The sequence below is a fragment of the Manis javanica genome, chromosome 10 (assembly GCF_040802235.1).
Source record: "Manis javanica isolate MJ-LG chromosome 10, MJ_LKY, whole genome shotgun sequence".
In the NCBI taxonomy this organism is placed as follows: Eukaryota; Metazoa; Chordata; class Mammalia; order Pholidota; family Manidae; genus Manis; species Manis javanica.
Genome location: NC_133165.1, coordinates 73,604,907 through 73,627,016, shown reverse-complemented (window position 1 = coordinate 73,627,016; position 22,110 = coordinate 73,604,907). Strand labels below are relative to the sequence as shown.

The 22,110-nt window shown below is 39.8% G+C and overlaps 1 pseudogene; it reads right to left on the bottom strand.

The window, feature by feature from the left end:
* The window catches only part of LOC108408315 (FYVE, RhoGEF and PH domain-containing protein 5-like), a 78,440-nt pseudogene that overhangs the window by 6,351 nt on the left and 49,979 nt on the right, over positions 1 to 22,110 (bottom strand).

The window sequence follows — 22,110 nt, the reverse complement described above, 5'->3', positions numbered from 1 at the left end:
GCCGAGGTCTCCCATTCTAACCAGTAAAGGTTGGAGTTACCTGTCCAGGTAATGAAGTCCATCCTGTTGATATGCTAACAGAGGGTGAGATGGGGATAGAATAAGTCATCCACTACTATAACCTTAGCCTTTAGGATGGGCTGGAGATGTGGTGACTCTAGCAGTGACATAATTTGGTACACACAGGCTGGAACCCCCAAGCATAGGCTGAGCCCCACATGGATGAATGGAACTTCTTATCAGTTCTTGTTGCCTCTAGCCTTGGTGACAAGGGTGTCCTACAGGAGTCCTTCATGACAGAGCTAAAAATACATATGCTAGACCCAGAAGTCAGAGAAGCTGGAGGGGCAGGCAGGGAAAGGTAGATCAATTATAGACCAATCACAGATCAGTTATCAACCTGCTGCTCCATGCCCATGAAGGGAATCAGCAGATCAGCAAAGCCATGTGTGTCTCTTGGTGTTTCCATTAAAACTTCATTTTTGACATATTGCTTACCCACATATTATCACATTTAATTAAAATTCTATGAAGTAGATGTGTGGTAGGTAAAATTCTAAAAGGGTCCCCAAGTTTTCCAATGCCTGGTATAACACACACCTTCTCCAAGTCACTTAATCAAACAGTAACCTAAGTGCTGCCATAAAGGGATGTTTCAAGCATAATTAAGTTCACAAATCAGTTGACCTTAAAATAGAGAGATAATCTAGGTGGACATGATCTAATCACACTGACCTTCCAGGGTTTTCTCTGCTGGTAGAAGAAGAAGTCAGAGAATTGAAACACGAGAAGAATTCTATGTGCCCTTGCTGGCTTGAAGATAGAGTGGCCATGTGCCAAGGAATCCAGGAGCAAAGGGCAGCATCTCACTACCAGCCAATAAGGAGATCGATACCTTAGTCTTACAACTCCAAGAAAGTGAATTCTGGTAACAGCAAGAATAAACTTGGAAATGGATTTTTCCCCAAAGCCTCCAGACAAGAGCTTAGCCTGGCTGACACCTTGATGTCAGCATTATGATATCCTAAGCAGAGAACCCATCGACATCCAGCTAGACTTTTGACCTACAGAACCGTATGCTAATAAATGGGTATATTTTAAAGCTACTAAGTTTGTGGTAATTTGGTAGGCATCAACTATGGTAGTTTTGATGGGCAAAACTAACACAGGGAGCTATTATTATTCCTATTTTAGAGGGCCTAAAAAGTTAAGTAATTTGCCCAAGATTATTTAAATTTCTAAAGACTCTATTATTATCTTGTCACCCCATGAAACATCTGGCAACAGTCCATCCTGTTACCTTGTTATCTTTTATCACATGTCTTTCTGGAATTATATTTGTTTGAAAAGGATAACATAACTATGGGAAATAAGTTTATGCCTTTCATGTTTATGGTGCTATAAATGATAAGTTGAATGAATGAGACAAAATTGAACTCGACAAAGAACAAGTCAATAGGGGTCAAAGTTGAGAACCTACAGCTTCAAAGAGAGGGCAAATTATTCAGGGGGCAATTCAAGGTAAGAAATAAACCAAAGATCTGAGGATTGGTGTTCAAGGCTTTGATGAGGTCAAAAAGAGTCAGAAGGTCTAAGCGCTGGGAAGTGGAAATGAATCAAGACATTTAGGTGGAAAAGTCAGCCTGGAGGATTTTAACTGGATCAGAGAAAGGGTGATGAAAATTGGAAAGGAACCAGGTGATCTCTGAGGCAACTTCAACATTCTATGTCTGGCCATTCTATCACCTTCATATTGTCATGTTTACCAGCGTTCTCCCGCCTACTGCCAGGAGGGCCTTGAGTCAGCAGATAAATACAAGTGGTGGCAGGAACTGGGAGACTTGAAGCTGCAAGCAAGATCTGTGCTTTGTCCACCACCAGCAATCAATGTCACGGATCCCAGTGTTAAATCGCTGCATCCCTATACTTTCCAGGCTGGCATGTTTGTTTTCCTTGTGGACTCTCTGGAATTTTTATTGACTCTATACTCCATTTCTTCCACTTTAGTTCTAAATAAAGAGAAAATAGGAGGAAAGAGCTACCTAAATAAATTACTGAGTGTTGAGAATTGCTATAGCAAGGGAAACTGAACCCACTGTCTGTGTTACTGAAGTCTCCTAAGAGCCTACAAAAAGATAATCCTTACTGCATCTGTTTTCCCCAAAGACAGAGAGAACACAAATTCCTTGCATTACAGTTAGGGAGTTACATGACATTTACTGAACATTTGCTATTCTCCAGACTTCTTCCCTTCTCTAGACCCCCTTTTTAAGGAGAAGCAGTTGATGCTGGAGCCTTGGGTTCCTCCTACTCCAGGAAGTGCTACAAAGTGGGTGTTTTGACTTCCAGTTTGATATAAATCCCTTTCTGAACATTACTTATGTGCCCTTTTCACAAATCAGGATACCAGAAGTGGGTGAAAATAGATGCTGGGTGCCAACAGATCACAGCTAGGATAGCACTCTCCCAGACAGAGTAATTGGTACAGGTATGGGTTCATTAACTAATCAGAGACAAAAAGAAGCATTCTCAGTATTTTACTGTTACTCATAGGGTGACTTGAAACTGGGTGGATGTAAATCTGGAGTTCCTTGAAAATCATGAGTTTGCTTAATCATAAAAATGACAAGCAAAATCATTGATAAATAACTGACATTTATTAAGCAGTTACTCTATGTCAGATCCAGGACTCCACTTTTTACATGAATGATGTCATAAAATAGTCACAGGAACTCTATGGAGTAGGTAATGCTATCATCCCCACTTGCGGTAAAAACAGATGTGACACCAACATCCACCTTCAAGAAAGGATGTATTGGCCCAGCTGCAAGAAGGCTTTGGTAGACAGCTTTCAGATATAAGAAGTCCCCTTGCCCAGTCACTGCTTTCCCGGGATGGCTCACATCCAGGAGCTGATTAGCCGGGGCTGTTTCAGCACAATATCGAATAAGTCTACTGGTCCATTGGAGCTACAGAGATCCCTGTAGGATCTTCCAAGGCTAGTGTCAGCTTGCTTCTCCCTCTGCCCACTCACACTTCCTTTCCTTCCCACCCACAGGTGTTAGTCCCACAGACATAAGAGCCTTAGAAATGTCCCCAGTAAACATCCAGCCTACTAAACTCCGTTTCAGAGTCTGATTGCCAAAGAACCCACTTACAAACCACTTTACAGATGAAATGATAAAGCAGGAGACCCCTGGCTAAACCCACCACTAGGCATGGACACTGGGGCCAAGACTGTTTAAATATGTAAATTTTCCATAAGACCACAAAAGCTGATCTGGCATTTGGAACTGGACTCTGAGCTGTATCTCTAGGGAAGAAGGTGGGAGACCCATGGAAACCTGAGGATGCTGGGCTGTAGTTCCACCCTTAACAAAAGCAAACAAGACCCATTCTGTTAATGATTGCTTGGTGTCTGGGGTGACTGTAGGAAATGATCCACAGGAAGTTGCAACCGCATACAAAAAGAGAACTTTATCTCATTCTCTGCAACTCATACCCTCTTTGCTAAGAGTCGATTAAAAAAAGAAAAAAAAAAGAATTTGGGCATTTTGGCAAATGGTTAACCACAGAAAGCATCTTACAAATTCATATCCTTTATTTTGGCCTTCAGTGTTTCTGTTGTGCAGATTTTATGTTAACTAGAATTATTTACAGTAAGAATTACAGGAAGACTAATTTATACAATTGTTTGTAATCCTCACCTCCTGTGGTCTTTTGAAATATTATATTTGAAGCTATTATGACTTTTTAAAATTGCACTTTAATAAATTCCTTGGGGGAAACTGTGATTAAAAAGCATGATACCTACTAAATGATGAACTAATAAAACACTCTGTAAGAAAGACTTTATCAAATGAGTCTTCAGATTACACTCGTTTATCAAGTCATGCAACACAAACAAAAATGAATAATTTCAAAATGTTTACAAGCACTTACAATTGAAGAGTAGTAGGAATAGTGGATGGAATTCCAAAGTAAAGTAAATGTGTAGGAGATGAATGTGTGTCCCAAAAAGAGAAGAAATACCTGAATAATTGGAGAATAAAAATGTAAGGTTCAGCACTAACATGCATATCTGCTACAGAGCTAAAAACCATCTAAAACCCCCATCTTAGAAAAGTACCTAATTTCTTATATCTGGAGATTATTTTTTAATAGTCCATCTCCAAATTTATAATCAAAATCCAAAAAGGAAATACAATAACTCTTTACCTATATAGGAAACATTGATGAAATCCATCTAGTCCATTGAAGTAGTCATAGAATAGAATAACTTTAAAATGTCTCTTTCTTGCTACTCTTTAAGATGTCCTTTTATAGTTAAAATAAATTATATAAAAATAGTACAACCATCTTTGCACTTTGAAGATTTGTTTGTGTTGTGGTTTTTTCCCCTTGTGGAAAGAAGTAGGTGAGGAAGTGAAATGAAAGAAGTGAGGGCTTAAATATAAAACAAATAGACAGAAATAAAACAAGACAGGACAAGATGGAGAACAGAAATCACCTGCCATGACAGTTCTAGTGTCAATCTGTCCAAAGCAGAGTTGGTTCTACATGTGGGTGAGGGAGAAAGACTGGGTTGTAAACTGCCACACTCAATGATGGAGAAACATGACACCCAGTGGAGATAATTCAGTTTGTCCATTTTGTTAGTGAATAAGCCTCCATTACCATTTGGCATGTGGGGGAGCATCCAGCCCCATCTGTATAGAGGAACTGATCAATCCGAGAAGCCACCATATTCATCAGTTTTGCAGTACTGACCTAGCCAGAGCTGGAAAGACCTAAGGCTTAGAAGCACCCCTTACCCCTTCATGAGGGCCTTGCCTTAATCTGAAATCATAAAATGCATATATAAGTGAGGTTCCAGATATGCTAAACACAGGGTGGCCCAAGAGACAGGCTTCTTAGGCTCAAAGGAGCTAGAGCACACAGTGCCAAAGCCCAGCCTGCCTGAGTTCCAGATGTCAACAAGGCTTCTCTCAGCAGCATCCATGCCAGTCACTGAGCTCTCCGGTCACTGAAGAACAAATTACCTCAGTTAAACCAATTATCTTGTCTCCGATGTTACTCAAATCCAATACCACACTAATATTATCCATCTCACTCAACACCAGCTCCTATACCACTCACAAAGAGCTGCAGACCATATCATGCTGGCCAGTGTTTCAAGGTAGGGGAGTTTTCGAAAAGTTCAAAGGAGACAAGTAGGTTATCAGCCTCTCTTGACATAATTAGTCTCGCATCTTGTAAGGAAGAAACTTTGTGAAATCCTTCTTCTGGTGGAAACATATATAATCAAAATCAATGGGCATACTCAAACAGCTTCACAGATTAAATAGAATGCTCTTTTGGACAACTACAGTCAGTGTGAGTTGTTCTTTTAATGTTATGGGGCTGTTTCCACCAAAATCCTGCATTTTGCATTCTTACTCCACAGTCCTTCAGGAATTGTTGAGTCCAGTTATTCTTTGTTTATCTTTATCTCTGACAGTTATAGATCCAGTAAGCACTATGGAGCATGAAAATCACATATTATACATACCAATATCTTCTGTACATGAAATATGTGACTCAGAAGTAAAAGCATGTGAGATTACAGCCTCCCAAGGAAAATCAGCTACAAACACGAGCTCACAGGCTGTATGCGTGGTTGATTCGTATATAAATGATGATGCCAATTAAGGCAAACACCTCTCCATACCAAAGTCATCTTTAGAAATCAGACAGTAATCTAAGGGGGTGCATTGCTGTGTAATTAGCATGTATGAATATAAAATAAAATAATCTTGAAAATAAGAGATCTCAGTAAGTCCTTTCTCTGGAGTAAGGTCACCTTCTTGGAGACAGAGATTCTGTTTTGTGGAAGGAAAGCCACATTGATAAAGTGGCACAAGAATAGCCAGTTATGAAAGGACTTTTACAAAATTATTTATCAAGGTATTTGCTGCTCTTTAAATTTAATTGTCAATCCATTTATGCCTAGAGAAAAGATGGCTTATAAGAATGGACTGTACAGAGGTCGAAGCAAGTTGTGGAAACACTTTGGAAATATGGAAATACTGTGTGTGATGATCATAAGAAAATGGGGGCATGCACCATCCAAAAGACAAACAACAAATGTTGGCGAGGATGTGGAGAAAGGGGAACCCTCCTGCACTGTTGGTGGGAATGTAAACTAGTTCAACCATTGTGGAAAGCAGTATGGAGGTTCTTCAGAATGCTCAAAATAGAAATACCATTTGACCCAAGAATTCCACATCTAGAAATTTACCCTAAGAATGCAGGAGCCCAGTTTCAAATAGACATATGCACCCCTATGTTTATTGCAGCACTATTTACAATAACCAAGAAATGGAAGCAACCTACATGTCCATCAGTAGATGAATGAATAAAGAAGAGGTGGTAGATATATACAATGGAATATTACTCAGCCATAAGGAAAAAACAGATCCTACCATTTGCAACAACATGCATGGAACTAGAGGGTATTATGCTCAGTGAAATAAGCCAGGCGGAGAAAGACAAGTACCAAATGATTTCACTCATATGTGGAGTATAAGAACAAAGGAAAACTGAAGGAACAAAACAGCAGCAGAATCACAGAACCCAAGAATGGACTAACAGTTACCAAAGGGAAAAGGACTGGGCAGGAGGGGTGGGAAGGGAGGGATAAGGGTGGGGGAAAAGAAAGAGGGCATTATGATTAGCATGTATAATGTAGGGGGGCACCGGGAGGGCTGTGCAACACAGAGAAGACAAGTAATGATTTTACAGCATCTTATTACGCAGATTGACAGTGACTGTGAAGGGGTATGTGGCGGGGGGGGGGGACTTGGTGAAGGGGGGAGCCTAGTAAACATAATGTTCTTCATGTAACTGTAGATTAATGATACCAAAATAAAACTAAATAAATAAATAAATAAAAGATTCAGAGAGAAAAAAAGAATGGACTGTACAGAGGTAAAAGCAAGTTGTGGAAACACTTGGGAAATATGGAAATATTGTGTGTGATGATCATAAGAAAATGGGGGCATGCACCATCCAAAAGACAAACAACAAATGCTGGCAAGGATGTGGAGAAAGGGGAACCCTCCTGCACTGTTGGTGGGAATGTAAATTAGTTCAAGCATTGTGGAAAGCAGTATGGAGGTTCCTCAAAAAACTAAAAATAGAAATACCATTTGACCCAGGAATTCCACGTCTAGGAATTTACCCTAAGAATGCAGGAGCCCAGTTTCAAAAAGACATATGCACCCTTTGTTTACTGCAGCACTATTTACAATAGCCAAGAAATGGAAGCAACCTAAGTGTCCATCAGTAGATGAATGAATAAAGAAGAGGTAGTACATATACACAATGGAATATTATTCAGCCATCAGAAGAAAACAAATCCTACCATTTGCAACAACATGGAGTTAGAGAGTATGATGCTCAGTGAAATAAGCCAGGTGGAGAAAGTCAAGTATCAAATGATTTCACTCATCTGTGGAGCATAAGAACAAAGAAAAAACTGAAGGAACAAAACAGCAGCAGTCTCACAGAACCCAAGAATGAACTAACAGTTAGCAAAGGGAAAGGGACCAGGGAGGATGGGTGGGAAGGGAGGGATAAGGGGGAAAAGCGGGCATTACAATTAGCACACATAATGTAAGGGGTGGGGCATGGGGAAGGTAGTATATCACAGAGAAGACAAGTAGTGACTCTATAGCATCTTACAACGCTGATGGACGGTGACTGTAATGGCATATGTGGTGGGGACTTGATAATGGGGGAATCTAGTAACCACAATGTTGCTTATGTAAGTGTACATTAATGATACCAAAATTAAAAAAAAAGAAAGTAAATGGGAGCATGCAGGGGGAGCACTGTGAGATGCTCCCTGGAATAACAGGCTAAGCAAGTTTAAAATCATAGGACAGGATTTTAGGTAGGCGGCTGTCCAAACCCTGACAAAGTCAACTTTGAAGGTAACCCGAATTACATATGAAAAACGCCATAGTCCCTTTCTTCGTCTCCAGTGCCCCTGAACAGGGACATCAGGGCGGGGACATGGGTGAAGAGGCAGTGGGATCGGGTCCCAGTTGCAGGACGGACCGAATGGAGCAGGGGGCTGGGCCACCGCGGGGTGCAAGCAAAGCCTTGGGGCGCGGCGCCTCCACTCCCACCGGCCGCTTGCCGTCGTCTGGCCACATGGACAGTGAGCGCTCCAGGTCCCTGCCGCTCGCCGGGCGTCACTCTCCTTGATTTCGGCCCGGAGGGAGACAGTGACAAGACCTCTTTCTCCTGGTCTCACAAAACCCTGAAGACGGAGCCCTTCCATCCAGCAGACAAAAACTGATTCCAGAGCTTCGGCTTTTTCCTGCTTTCCAGGTTTTTCTCCGGGAATAACTTAACTTAGTGACGAAGAAGGAAAGGTGGGGACCGGGAGGCTAAACCCAAAAGGTCTCCACAGCATGGAGCGCCCCACGTTTCCGGCTTCCTTTGGGAGCGGAGGGTCTGGCTCGGATGCGGGACGGGGTCAAGGGCAGGGCCCTCCGCCCCACCAGCCTGATCCACCCGGCGGGGGGCGTCCCCGGCGCCCCCGCGCCCCCGCCCGCAGCCCCTCCGGAGCGGGCTGCACGGCCGCTTTCCTTCGGCGCGCGGCGCTGCGCTCACTTCTATCCCCGGGGCCGCGGCGGTCCGGGAGCTGAAGCGCGGCTCAGCCAGTCCTCCGGAACCGAGCAGCATTCCCTGAATCTGCGGCTTTCATGACGTCTCCCTGCGTGGTCCATCACTTGCCTCCCAGCCGAGGATTATCCTTTTCCGCCCCTTTTGCCTTCCCCCCTTCCCTCCGCCCGTCTCCCACCCCGCCCCTGCCCCAGAGCACACCCTCCGCCCCTCCGCTGGCCCCCGCGCGCAGCCTTCCTCTCCGCTCTCGGCCAGAGGGAGACAGTTTGAAGACGGCCGCACCTGGCCGGAGGGGTCGGGCGGAAGGAGGGTTGGGGAGCCGCGGGGACCGGGCAGCTGTACCCCGAGCTGGATGTACCGCGAACGGAATGGAGTCTCCTAACAGCCTCCCGGGGCCCATGTGAAATCTGACCATCTGATTCCAGTTTTTCTTTCCTTTTTTTTTAAATCCCCCACCCCCTCGCCATCCATCGTATAGTGAATTATTAAATCTTGCTCCGTTCCAAGATAGGAGATCATGATTGAGTGAAACCACCCTGTCCGAGACAAGGTAAGCGGTGCCCTGAGTTGCTCGAAGGCGAGAAGTTGGCATCAGTCTGGGCAAGACGTTCGTGCCCTCGGATCCCCTGCTCCCCCTCCCCAGTCTTCGCCGCCGTAGCTGCATTCCTCCACTCTGATGAGAAACAGGATGCCCAAGTCAAGGGAAGGCTAGCGAGAGGCCGGTTACATAACAGAAGGGAAATCTGTTTCATACGGTTTGCATTAGCAACTGAAAACTCGCACGGGGGGCGGGGAGAGGAGGGGTCTGCATGCCCTGATGAAACCCATGGGGTCAGTTATTGCAAACATCATTTCAACATCTGCTCGCTAAGAAGAACGGCACCTATTAACTGGCAGGGGTGGCTTGCGGTGTAGTCATTTACAGTTGGGAAAAGCCCACTGTCTTTGTAGGAAGCTGTATCCTTGTTCTTTGCATTGAAGGAAAAGTGAGGGGTGGGGACAAACAGTCAAAGAATGGGAAGCAATAACTCCTAACTGTTCTCAATCAATAAAACCTGAGATGGGATATGATGACTACAGACAGGGAGCAGGAAGCTCTCCCTAGAAGTAAACTGAATTATTTCAGAATTGAAAGAAAAAAAAAAAACCCTTCAGATAAAATGAGATGTTTACTGCATTATTTAGGGGGTTGGATGAATCCACTGACTTGCTTCCTCCTGGGTACATTTTCATTTGCACTAAGACATTAAGCTTGGATTCGTTTTTAGCAGAAATAACATTCGTATTCCCAAAACCCAGTAAGACCTTGGGTTGATCCACAGGTATATCTCTTGTACCAGCCTCCATATGGAGATACTCATAGGAAAGAATCGTTATCTTAATAGAAACAGCCACAGAAACGGTGTGAGGTTAATGGAGAAACAAAATACCAGAATTTTCCGAAGAATCCCGCCTCCACTCCCAAAAAAAGAAAGGGGGTAGGGGGGTCAAAACTCTAGTGTTGGGAGTTGGAGAGTCATTATGTGTTTAGAGTGTTCCCTGCTTGCTTTTATCCAAAGTCTGATGGTCCCAGAGAGCCGCACTGTCCAGGGCGCAGGGCGCAGGGCCACATTCCCACTAGCACCGTGCCCTGCATGCCTTTCTTTTGCTGAAAAACGGAGGAGGGGAATGCCCAGGAGCTGCTCAGGAAGAAAACGGGGCTTGCTATAGCGAAGGCGCAAAGCTTTGCCCATTTTGCCCGGAGAAAGAGAAAGAGCTCGAGTCTCAATGGTAACCCAGGTGGGAGGGGAGAAGGCCACCCCAGTTTAAAAAGAAAAAAGAAAGAAAAAAACACGTTGGACAGAAGTTTCCCAGCTCCAGGCAAAGGAACAAGCCAGCCGCGTACCCTGTGGAGGGTCCCAGAGCATCGGTTGTGCTGGGCTTCCTGCCGGCGACCCGCGAGGGGGGCGCCTGAACTGGCCGGTGCCCTCACACCTCCCAAAAGTTGCCCAGGGGCGTCTGAGGGAGTTCGGGCAGTGCGTTCCGGCTTCAGCACCGGCCCGGGGTTCCCACCTCCGGCGGCTGCCCTGTTTCTTTGGTGGCGGGAGCGATCACTTTCTACAAAGGAACATTCCCTTGAGCCCTTGCACGATCTGGATATCTGATTATCCCCGGCATTGCTTGGGACAGAGAGGCTTGCAAATCATCCATTTCATGCATGGCGGTGCATCAGAGTAACTATTCAAAATCAGGAACACTGAATACAAAAGATTCGGGCTGAACTGAGAATTGAGAAAGATCCTGTCCTCATGGAAGAACAGGGACACCCACACCCACACGCTCCTGATCAGTCCCCGTGAAAAGCTGGCTCGTTTCCATCCAGTCCCTTTGACTTCAAAAGCATCCATTTGTTCCTCACCTTCTCACTCTCCTAACTATTGTTGTTGGGCTCAGAGGGCAGAAAGACGCTATGGGAGTCCCCTAGTCGGCCAGAACAGGTCGACCGAGTTCTATCTAGGGGACCTGAGACCCTAGAGAGCAAAGAAATAGATTATGCTTAGTCCAGACCTGACAGACTTCCAAGCAGAGCTGGTGAGCCCCAGAGAAGGGAGATAAGACCCAGTGACTGTATCTTCAAGCCAGCATGTGAGCAGGGCAGCTTCATTTCCAAGGTTGCAGGGATAAGAAACTGAGAGGAGTCACTTCTCTTAATGGAAACAAGGAAGAGTCTCTGTGACAGGGGAATACTTAGCATTCGAGTCCCTTTCCCATTCATTCCAGAAAACACGTAAGTCCCTCTCGCTCATTCTGCTTTCACCTTAGGTAAAGTTTGTCTCAGACCTGCTCTCCTCACCTTGGTCATAGATTCTCACACCCCTTCTCCCTGTACAGATACTGATGAGGAAAAATATTAGAGGAAGGTGGCAGTCACTTTTCCAGTAGAAAGCTTTTAAGAGTAGCCTCCCAGTGGTACAAGGCACAGTTTGAATTGTATATCCCATCAAGGTTTGGCAACTGGTTGGAAATGCTAAATAATGCCTCTACAACATCGCTGACTGCTTTTCTCTTTTGAGGATGCATTTGTGTGTGTGCGGGGAGGGGGGGTGGGTCTCAAGCTGGCTCTGATTTGTCATTATCTATGAAGGTAATCAAGATGTCCCTGGTTTTTCTTGCTGGGCTTTCCAGCTGTGAGCATGTCATTGTTTTCTAAAGATAATGCATGCAGAACACTCAGGACTTGGTTAAAGCACTGTGTTTATACCTTCCAGTCTTTTTGTCTTTCTTTCTTTCATGATCACTACTGAAGGCAGCAGCAGTCTATTCCAAACCTCAGCCAAAGGGTAAGGGACTACACTATGTCTTCCATTTCAGTTTCTGATGGATATTGACAAGTATACCCATGATTTAATTTTCAAAGAGTTGCTATCTGAAAGTGGAGAGAAGTGATGTTTGGAGTATTGTAAGGGCTTAAAGCAACTGTATCCTGGCTTTGCTCCATCTGATATTACCAGCAGAAGGAAAGTTTCTCATATTTTTTTTAAAAAGACAGGAATATAAAAAATCTAGATATAAGAAATTTCTCAATCAGTAATATTTAGTTCTGATAGATTCCATGCTCATGTATTCAATGTCAATTTACCAAACTAGGATTTGCTTTCTTTCTGGGTGGCTAATTGCTGAACAAAGTATTATTATGTCCTATGGCAGTCAATAATATCCCCCAAAATAATTATTTTATCCATTTCAAGTAAGATTTGCTAAGGAGGGCAACTTAAAATTTATCCCTGTGCACTTGGAACTGTTTTGTAATTTTAAAAAAATCATTTTGCTATCTCACGCTGGTATTTCCTAAATATCAGCAAATAATATATTCGCTTGTATGACTCAGATCTTTGTTTAATGCATAGGACTTACCTAGGCTGTTTCCTTTAAATATACAAATATGTCTTAATTCACTCTCCTATTCCTGTCTTCTCACAAATAATCTCTGCTTTACAGAATAAATGAAAATAAGATATGGGAATAGCTATTAAATGAGCAGTATAAAAAAATTCATTGGTGGTTAAAAAGAAGGAAATATACCCTTATTTCCTTAATTCCATTCACTGATTTTCACAGGTAGAGTATTGCTTTCCTCAAGGGTTAAATATTGATCATGTGAACCTTCATGAAAACAAGATAAACCCTGTTTATCAAAATGGGCAATAGACAAGGCGGGGCTCTTTCCTTTCCCACTAACTCTGCCTTAATCAAATAACATATCAAGTATCTAAGTAACTTGTAGATTAATAAGGAAAATGGACCAGAAGGAAGGAAGAAAGCAGGGAGAAAAGGTAGTTATTTTTGACTAGCTTTAAAGTGATATTTTTCAAACCAAGATATTTATTATTATTATTATTATCATCATCATTATTTTAGCTCATTGTATCAGAACTTTAGGGTTTGTGGAATTGAGATGTTTAAATTCAACAGATTTGGATTTATAGCTTATTGAAATGGCATTGTTTCTTTCCTTTGTTTCCAGTAATTGTCATTTAAGTACCAAAGGAACTGATTCACTCTGGATTTTAACAAAATTATTAAATTTGGTTATATCAACAAAAATGGGAAATGGTAATTAGGTTGAAAATCGACAAGAAACTTTTGCTGAAAAAAAATTCTTTTTTATCTGTAGTTAAAATGTTTAGGGAGATAGAAAAATAAAATGAAGTCATTTGGGATAATAATGCATTTAAAAATTTATTTTAAATCATTAGTTCTGGGAATGATTGGGATCCTATAAAAAGAAGAGATCATCATGAGTGCAGTTACTACTCTAATGGTAACCTAACTCTCCCTTCACAAAGTACTATATATACACATACTTGATATTATTTTACTAGCATTAATTAATAACACAAAGTTATTTCCCTCAAGAAAGGCAGTGTCATTTTTTTTATCTTAGGTATAATTGACATAGAATATTAGTTTCAAGTGTGCAACAGAGATTTACAAAATGGTCACCACTAAGTCTAGTTATCATCTGTAACTTCATAAAGTTAATACAATGTTATTGACTATATTCCCTACTCTGTACATTACATCTCCATGACTTATTTATTTTCTAACTAGAAGTTTATACTTCTCAGTATCCTTTACCTATTTCACTACCCCAACCCTCTCCCCTCTGGCAACCACCAATCTGTTCTCTGTATCTATGAGTCAGTGTTTTGTTTTGTTTATTTGTTTTGGTTTTCAGAATCCACCTAGAGGTGAAATCATGTGGAATTTGTCTTTCTCTGTTGACTTATTTTGCTTGGCATAATACCTCCAAGGTCCAACCATGTTGTCACAAATGGCAAGATTTCATGTATTATGGCTGAGTAATATTCCATTCTGTATATGTACTACATTTTTATTCATCCATTAGTGGGTATTTGTTTCCATAACCTGGCTATTAATAAATAATGCTACAAGAACATAGGGGTGCATATGTCTTTTCGAATTAGTGTTTTTGTTTTCTTTGGCAAGATACCCAGTAATGGAATTGCTATATGCCATGGTACTGCTATTTTTAATATTTAAGGAACTTCCATATTGGTTTCCATAGTGGCTGCACCAATTTACATTCCCACCAACAGTGCACAAGGGTTTCCTTTTTTCCACATCTTTACCAACACTTGTTATTTCTTCTTTTTCATAATAGTATTTTGACAGCTGTAAGGTGATATCTCACTGTGGTTTTGATTTGCATTCCCCTCATAATTAGGGACGTTGCACCTTTTGGTGATCTGTATGTCTTCTTTAGAAAAATGTCTATTCAGGTCCTCTGCTCATTTTTAATTAGATTGTGTTTTTGTTTCTGAGTTTTATAAGTTCTTTATATATTTTAGGTAACAACCTCTTATTGGATATATCATTTGCAAATATATTCTCCCATTCAGTATGTTGCCTTTTCATTTTGTTGGTGGTTTCTTTCACTGTGCAGAAGCTGTTTAGTTTGATCTAGTCCCATTTGTTTATATTTGCTTTTGTTTACCTTACCTTTGGAGTCAGATCCAAAAAAACATTGCTAAGAATGATGTCAAGGAGTTTACCACCTATGTTTCCCTCCTGAAATTTTGTGGTTTAAGATCTTATACTCAAGTCCTTAATCCAGTTTTAGTTAATTTTTGTTAATGTTATAAGATAGTAGTTCAGTTTATTTTCTGCATGTAGCTGTCCAGTTTTACCAACATAATTTATAAAAGAGGCTGTCCTTTCTCCATTGTATATTCTGTCTTCTTTATCATAAATTAATTTAACATAAATGGGTGGATTTATTTCTGGGGTCTCTGTCTCATCCCATTGATCTATGTGTCTGTTTTAATGCCAATATCATACTGTTTTAATTACAATAGCTTTGTAATACAGTTTAAAATCAGGTAGCATGATACCTCTAGATTTGTTCTTCTTTCTCAAGATTATTTTGGCTATTTGGGGTCTTTTGTGTTTCCATACAAATCATAGGATAATTTGCTTTAGTTCTGGGAAAAATGTCATTGAAATTTGGATAGGGACTGCACTGAATCTGTAGATTGCTTTGAGTAGTATGGGCATTTAAGAATATTAATATTTCCAATCCATCAGCATGAAATATCTTTTCACATACTTGTCTCTTATCCAATTTCTTTCATCAGTGTCTTATAGTTTTCAGTGTGCAGGTCTTTTACCTCCTTAGTTAAGTTCATTCCTAGATATTTCATTCTTTTTGATGCAATTGTAAGTAGTATTGTTTTCTTGATTTGTCTTTCTGATAGTTTAATACTAGTGTATAGAAATGCAACAGATTTCTGTATATTAATTTTGTATCCTAGAAATTAAGTAAATTCATTTATTCTAGCAGTTTTTTGGTGGAGTCTTTAGTGTTTGTGTTTTTTATATATAGTATCATGTCATCTGCATATAGTTACAGTTTTACTTCTTCCTCTCCAATTTTTATGACTTTCATTTATTTTCCTTGCCTAAGTGCTGTGGTTGGGACTTCCAATACAATGTTGAATAAAAATGGGGATAGTGGGCATCCTCATCTTGATCCTTGTCTTAGATGAGAAGCTTTCAGTTTCTTACCATTGGAGTATGGTATTAGCTATGGGCTTCTCATATGTGGCCTTTATTATGTTAAGATACATTCCCTCTATACCCACTTTGTTGAGAGTTTTTATCATAAATTCATGTTGACTCTTGTCAAATGCTTTGTTTGCATCTATTGAGATGATAATATGATTTTTATCTTTTTTTATTAATGGGGCATATCACACTGATTGATTTGCATATGTTGAACCATTCTTGCATCCCTGGAATAAATCCCACTTGATTGTGATGTAGAATCCTTTTAAAGTATTGTTGAATTCAATTTTCCAATATTTTGTTGGGAATATTTCCATCTATTTTCATTAGAGTTACAGGATTATAATTTTCTTTCCTTCTTTTTCTTTTTTCTTTCTTTATCTTCTTCTTTTTTTTTTTTCAAGTGCCCTTATTCTGGTTTTGGTGTCAAGATAATGCTGGCCTCTTAAAATTTTGGAAGTATTCCCTCTCTTCAATTTTTTTTGGAAAATTTTGGGAAGGATAGGTATTAAATCTCCTTTGAATGTTTGGTAGAATTCACTAGTGAAACTGTTTAGTTCTGGACTTTTGTTTGTTGGAAAGTTTTAATTTAATCCCCTTACTATTGTATCAGTTTATTCAGTTTTTCTATTTCTTCATGACTTAATCTTGGAAGATTGTACATTTCTAGGAATTACCCATTTCTTCTAGATTGTCCAATTTTTTCTGTGTGTAATTGTTCATAATAGTCTTTTATGATCCTTTGTATTTCTGTGGTATCATTTGTAGCTACTTGTTTCTTTCTCATTTTATTTATTTGAGGCTTCTCTCTTTCTTGGTGAATCTGGCTAAAGGTTCATCAACTTGTATCTTTTCAAAGAATGAGATCTTAATTTCACTGATCTTTTCTATTGTCTCTTTAGTCTCTTTCTACTCTGATCTCTATGATTTCCTTCCTTCTGTTAATTTTTGGCTTCATTTGATCTTTTTCTAGTTTCCTTAAATGTAAAGGTAAATGTTTATTTCACATTTCTCTTATTTCTTAAGGTAGGCCTGTATTGTTACTATCTTCCCTCTTAGAACTGTTTTTGCTGCATCCCATAGATTTTGGTATGGTATATTTCTGTTTTCATTTATCTCTAGGTTTGGGGACTGGGATATGTCTTTTTTTTATTGAAGCACAGTTTATACATAATATTATATTGGTTTCAAGTATACAACATAGTGATTTGACAGTTATCTACTTTATTAAATGCTCACCTCAACTAGTATAATTACTATCTGTCAACATAGAATAATGTTACATAATTTTTTACTATATTCTCTATGCTGTGCTTTCATCTCCATGACTAATTTATATATGATTGAGATTTTTGTGCCTCTTTATTCTCTTCACCTATTTCACCCATCTGGCCCAACCCCTCCGCCATGGTAACCACCAGTCATTTCTCAGTGTCTATGAGTCACTTTCTCTTTTGTTTAGTTTTTCTAGATTACACATGTAAGTGAAATGATATGGTATTTGTCTTTCTTCACCTGGTTCATTTCACTTAGCATAAAACTCTCATGGTCTATCCATTTTGTTGCAAATGGCAAGATTTCTTTCTTTTTTATGGCTGACTAAATTCCATTGTATGTATGTCCTACATCTTTATCCATTCATCTATTGATGGACACTTGGTTGCTTCTATATCTTGGCTATTACAAGTAATGCTGCAATAAACAAAGGAGTTCATATATCTTTTCAAATCATTGATTTTGTTTTCTTTGGGTAAATTTCAGAAGTGAAATTACTGGGCATATGGTATTTCTATTTTTAGTTTTTGCTTTCATACTGCTTTCCATAGTGGAAACAAATTTCTATTTTCATTTATCTCTAGGTATATTTTAATTTCTCTTTTGATTTCTTCCATGACTCAGTAGTTGTTCAGTAACATGTTGCTTAATCTCTATGTGTTTGTAGTTTTTCCAGTTTTCTTATTACAGTGATTTCTAATTTCATGCCATGGTTATTAAATGCTTGATATGATTTCAATCTCCTTCAGTTTATTGCAGCTTGTTTTGTGATCTCATGTGATTCATCCTGGAGAATGTTCCACCTGCATTTGAGAAGAATGTGTATTCTTCTGCTTTTGCATGGACTATTCTCTATATACTTATTAAGCCCATCCAGTCTAGTGTGTCATTTAAGGCTACTGTTTTCTTATTAATTTTCTGTCTGGACAATTTATTCATTGATATAGGTGGGGAGTTAAAAATCCCCTATTATTATTATTATTATTTAGCTGCCACTTTCTCTGTGTAGGTCTGTTAATATTTGCATTAAATATTTTGGTAGTACTATGTTGGATGCAAAGATATTTGTAAATGCTATATCTTCTTGCTGTGTTTACCACTTTATCATTATATAGTGCCCCTCTTTGTCTTTTATTATAGTCTTCATAGTAAAGGTTATTTTGTCTGATACAAGTATACAAAGTGTCTGATACACTAGCATTCTTTTCATTTCCATTTCCATGGATATCTTTTACTTTTTTTTAATTTTTTCTTTTGGTATCATTAATCTACAACTACATGAGCAGCATTATGGTTACTAGACCCCCCATCATCAAGTCCCCACCATATACCCCATCACAGTCACTGTCCATCAGCATAGTAAGATGCTGTAGAATCACTACTTGTCTTTTCTGTGTTGTACAGCCCTCCCCATGACCCCTCTACATTATGTCTGCCAATCGTAATGCACCTTTTTCCCCCTTGTCCCTCCCTTCCCACCCATCCTCCCCGATCCCTTTCCCTTGGGTAACTGTTAATCCATTCTTGGGTTCTATGAGTCTGCTGCTGTTTTGTTCCTTCAGTTTCTTCTTTGTCCTTATACTCCACAGATGAGTGAAATCATTTAATACTTGTCTTTCTCCACCTGGCTTATTTCACTGAGCATAATACCCTTTAGCTCCATCCATGTTGTTGCAAATGGTAGGATTTGTTTTCTCTGATGGCTGAATAATACTCCATTGTGTATATGTACCACCTCTTCTTTATCCATTCATCTACTGATGGACACTTAGGTTGCTTCCATTTCTTGGCTATTGTAAATAGTGCTGCTATAAACATAGGGGTGCATCTGTCTTTTTCAAACTGGAGTGCTGCATTCTTAGGGTAAATTCCTAGGAGTAGAATTCCTGGGTCAAATGGTATTTCTATTTTGAGTTTTTTGAGGAACCATATTGCTTTCCACAATGGTTGAAATAATTTACAATCCCACCAGCAGTGTAGGAGGGTTCCCTTAATCTACATCCTCACCAACATTTGTTGTTGTTTGTCTTTTGGATGGTGGCCATCCTTACTGGTGTGAGGTGATAATCTCATTGTGGTTCTAATTTGCATTTTTCTGATGATGAACAATGTGGAGCATCTTTTCATGTGCCTGTTGGCCATATCAAATTCTTCTTTGGAAAAGTGTCTGTTCAGATCCTCTGCCCATTTTTTAATTGGATTTTTTGCTTTTTTGTTTGTTGAGGTGCGTGAGCTCTTTATATATTTTGGATGTCAATCCTTTATCGGGAATGTCATTTATGAATATATTCTCCTATACTGTAGGATGTCTTCTTGATCTATTGATTGTGTCCTTTGCTTTACAGAAGGTTTTCAGCTTGATATAGTCCCACTTGTTCATTTTTGCTTTTGTTTCCCTTGCCCGGGGAGGTATGTTCATGAAGAAGTTGCTCATGTTTATGTCCAAGAGATTTTTGCCTATGTTTTTTCCTAAGAGTTTTGTGGTTTCATGACTTACATTCAGGTCTTTGATCCATTTTGAATTTACTTTTGTGTATGGGGTTGAACAATGACCCAGTTTCATTCTCTTATATGTAGCTGCCCAGTTTTGCCAACACCAGCTGTTGAAGAGGCTGTCATTTCCCCATTGTATATCTATGGCTCCTTTATCATATATTAATTGACCATATATGTTTGAGTTGATATCTGGGCACTCTATTCTGTTCCACTGGTCTGTGGCTCTGTTCTTGTGCCATTACCAAATTGTCGTGATTACTGTGGCTTTGTAGTAGAGCTTAAAGATGGGGAGTGTAATCCCCCCAGCTTTACTCTTCCTTCTCAGGATTGCTTTGGCTATTCGGGGTCTTTTGTGGTTCCATATGAATTTTAAAACTATTTGTTCCAGTTCATTGAAGAATGCTGTCAGTATTTTGATAGGGATTGCATTGAATCTGTAGATTGCTTTAGGCAGGATGGCCATTTTGGCAATATTAATTCTTCCTAGCCAAGAGCATGGGATGAGTTTCCATTTGTTCCTGTCCTCTTTAATTTCTCTGAAGAGAGTCTTGTAGTTTTCAGGGTATAGGTCTTTCACTTCCTTGGTTAGGTTTATTCCTAGGTATTTTATTCTTTTTGATGCAGTTGTGAATGGAATTGTTTTCCTGATTTCTCTTTCTGCTAGTTCATTGTTAGTGTAAAGGAATGCAACAAATTTCTGTGTACTAATTTTGTATCCTGCAATTTTGCTGAATTCCAGTATTAGTTCTAGTAGTTTTGGAGTGGAGTCTTTAGGGTTTTTTATGTACAATATCATGTCATCTGCAAATAGTGACAGTTTGACTTCTTCTTTACCAATCTGGATTCCTTGTATTTCTTTGTTTTGTCTGATTACCATGGCTAGGACCTCCAGTACTATGTTGAATAACAGTGGGGAGAGTGGGCATCCCTGTCTTGTTCCCAATCTTAGGTGAAAAGCTTTCAGCTTCTCACTGTTCAGTATGATGTTGGCTATGGGTTTGTCATATATTGGATATATTTTTCTATCCCTTCACTTTCAGTCTACATGTGTCCTTACTTCTCATGTGAGTGTCTTGTAGGCAGTATATAGATAAGTCTTGTTTTTTATCCATTCAGCCACTCTGTCTTTTTTTTTCTTGTTTTATCTAATTTATTGAGGACTTATAGCACAAATTTCTCCAAAAAAAATGTAGGAGGCTGAGCTAAAATTCACCATGCATAATGAATGCAAAAATAAAGTGGTTCTTTTAAATAAGTAATGCATTCACTTGGTAAAATATGAAATAATATACAAATGTTTACAGTGAAAATTATCTCACCTTGTCCCCTCCTTCTCCCCTACCTAAGTAACTAATTTTATGAATGTCTCTGTTTCCAAGGAGAAAGGACCATATCATATCCAAGAAATCACACAGTTCTTCCATTTTTTCCACAAAAGTTAGCATGACGTATGCATTGTCTACATCTTGTTTTTTGTTTGCTTGTTTTAGGATTAGTAATATGAACCACATAAAACTGCCCAAGGACTATTACATTTGACTCATCAATTTCATATGGCAAAACCTAATATTTTGGAAATCTATTCACTTTAGCACATGGAGAATTTCCTCATTTGCCTTTTCTTTCCTTAAAGTTTTCAACAATTGCAGAAAGTTCCAGAGCATGGATATTTCACAGTTGACTAAATCAGTCCCATCTTAATAAACACCTGTGTGTTACCAGTCCTTTGGGATTATGAGTAAGTATCAATGCTAAACTCTCAAATGTATTTTAATCATATGCAATAATATCTGCAGGACATATCCTTAAAAGTGGAGTTATTAGGCTCATGGGTAAATATATTTATAATTTTGATGGAAACAGGTAAGATTTAAAAAAATGAAACAGGTTAAGATTATTTTAAGTTTCCCTATCAATTATTAACTAAAGATAAAAGTAGCAACTGCTGCATCTCTCTGGCCTGAATCCCCAACTCTTGAGCCAGAACCTTCCAGATGGAGCTGGAAGTCTCTAGGTTATATATATATATTTTTTTGAAGGGAATTTATCTACATTTATTAGTAGGATTGTTTAAGGAATTCAGTTCAAGTTGAATTCTAACAATGAAAAAAAGTGAAGGTGGAGGCAGAGCCAACATGGCGGCGTGAGTAGGACAGTGGGAATTTCCTCCCAAAAACATATATTTTTGAAAATACAACAAATACAACTAATCCTAAAAGAGAGACCAGAAGACACAGGACAACAGCCAGACTACATCCACACGTGCGAGAGCCCAGCGCCTGGTGAAAGGATAAGATACAAGCCCCGGCCCGGTGGGACCTGAGTGCCCCTCACCCCAGCTCCAAGTGGGAGGAGAGAGGTCTGAGCGGGAGGGAGAAGGAGCCCAGGACTGCTGAACACCCAGCCGCAGCCATCCGGACCAGAGCGCAGACACAGTGCATGCGTGGAGGGCTGGAAACTAGGGAAACAGGGCAGCAAGACCTCTGAGCAGGTTCCGAAGCTGACGCCCCTGTGACAAAGAAAAGCGAGTGCTTTTTCAAAGTCTTAAAGGAACAGGGATGTAACAGCTGGATGGAAACAACACAGGTCACAGCC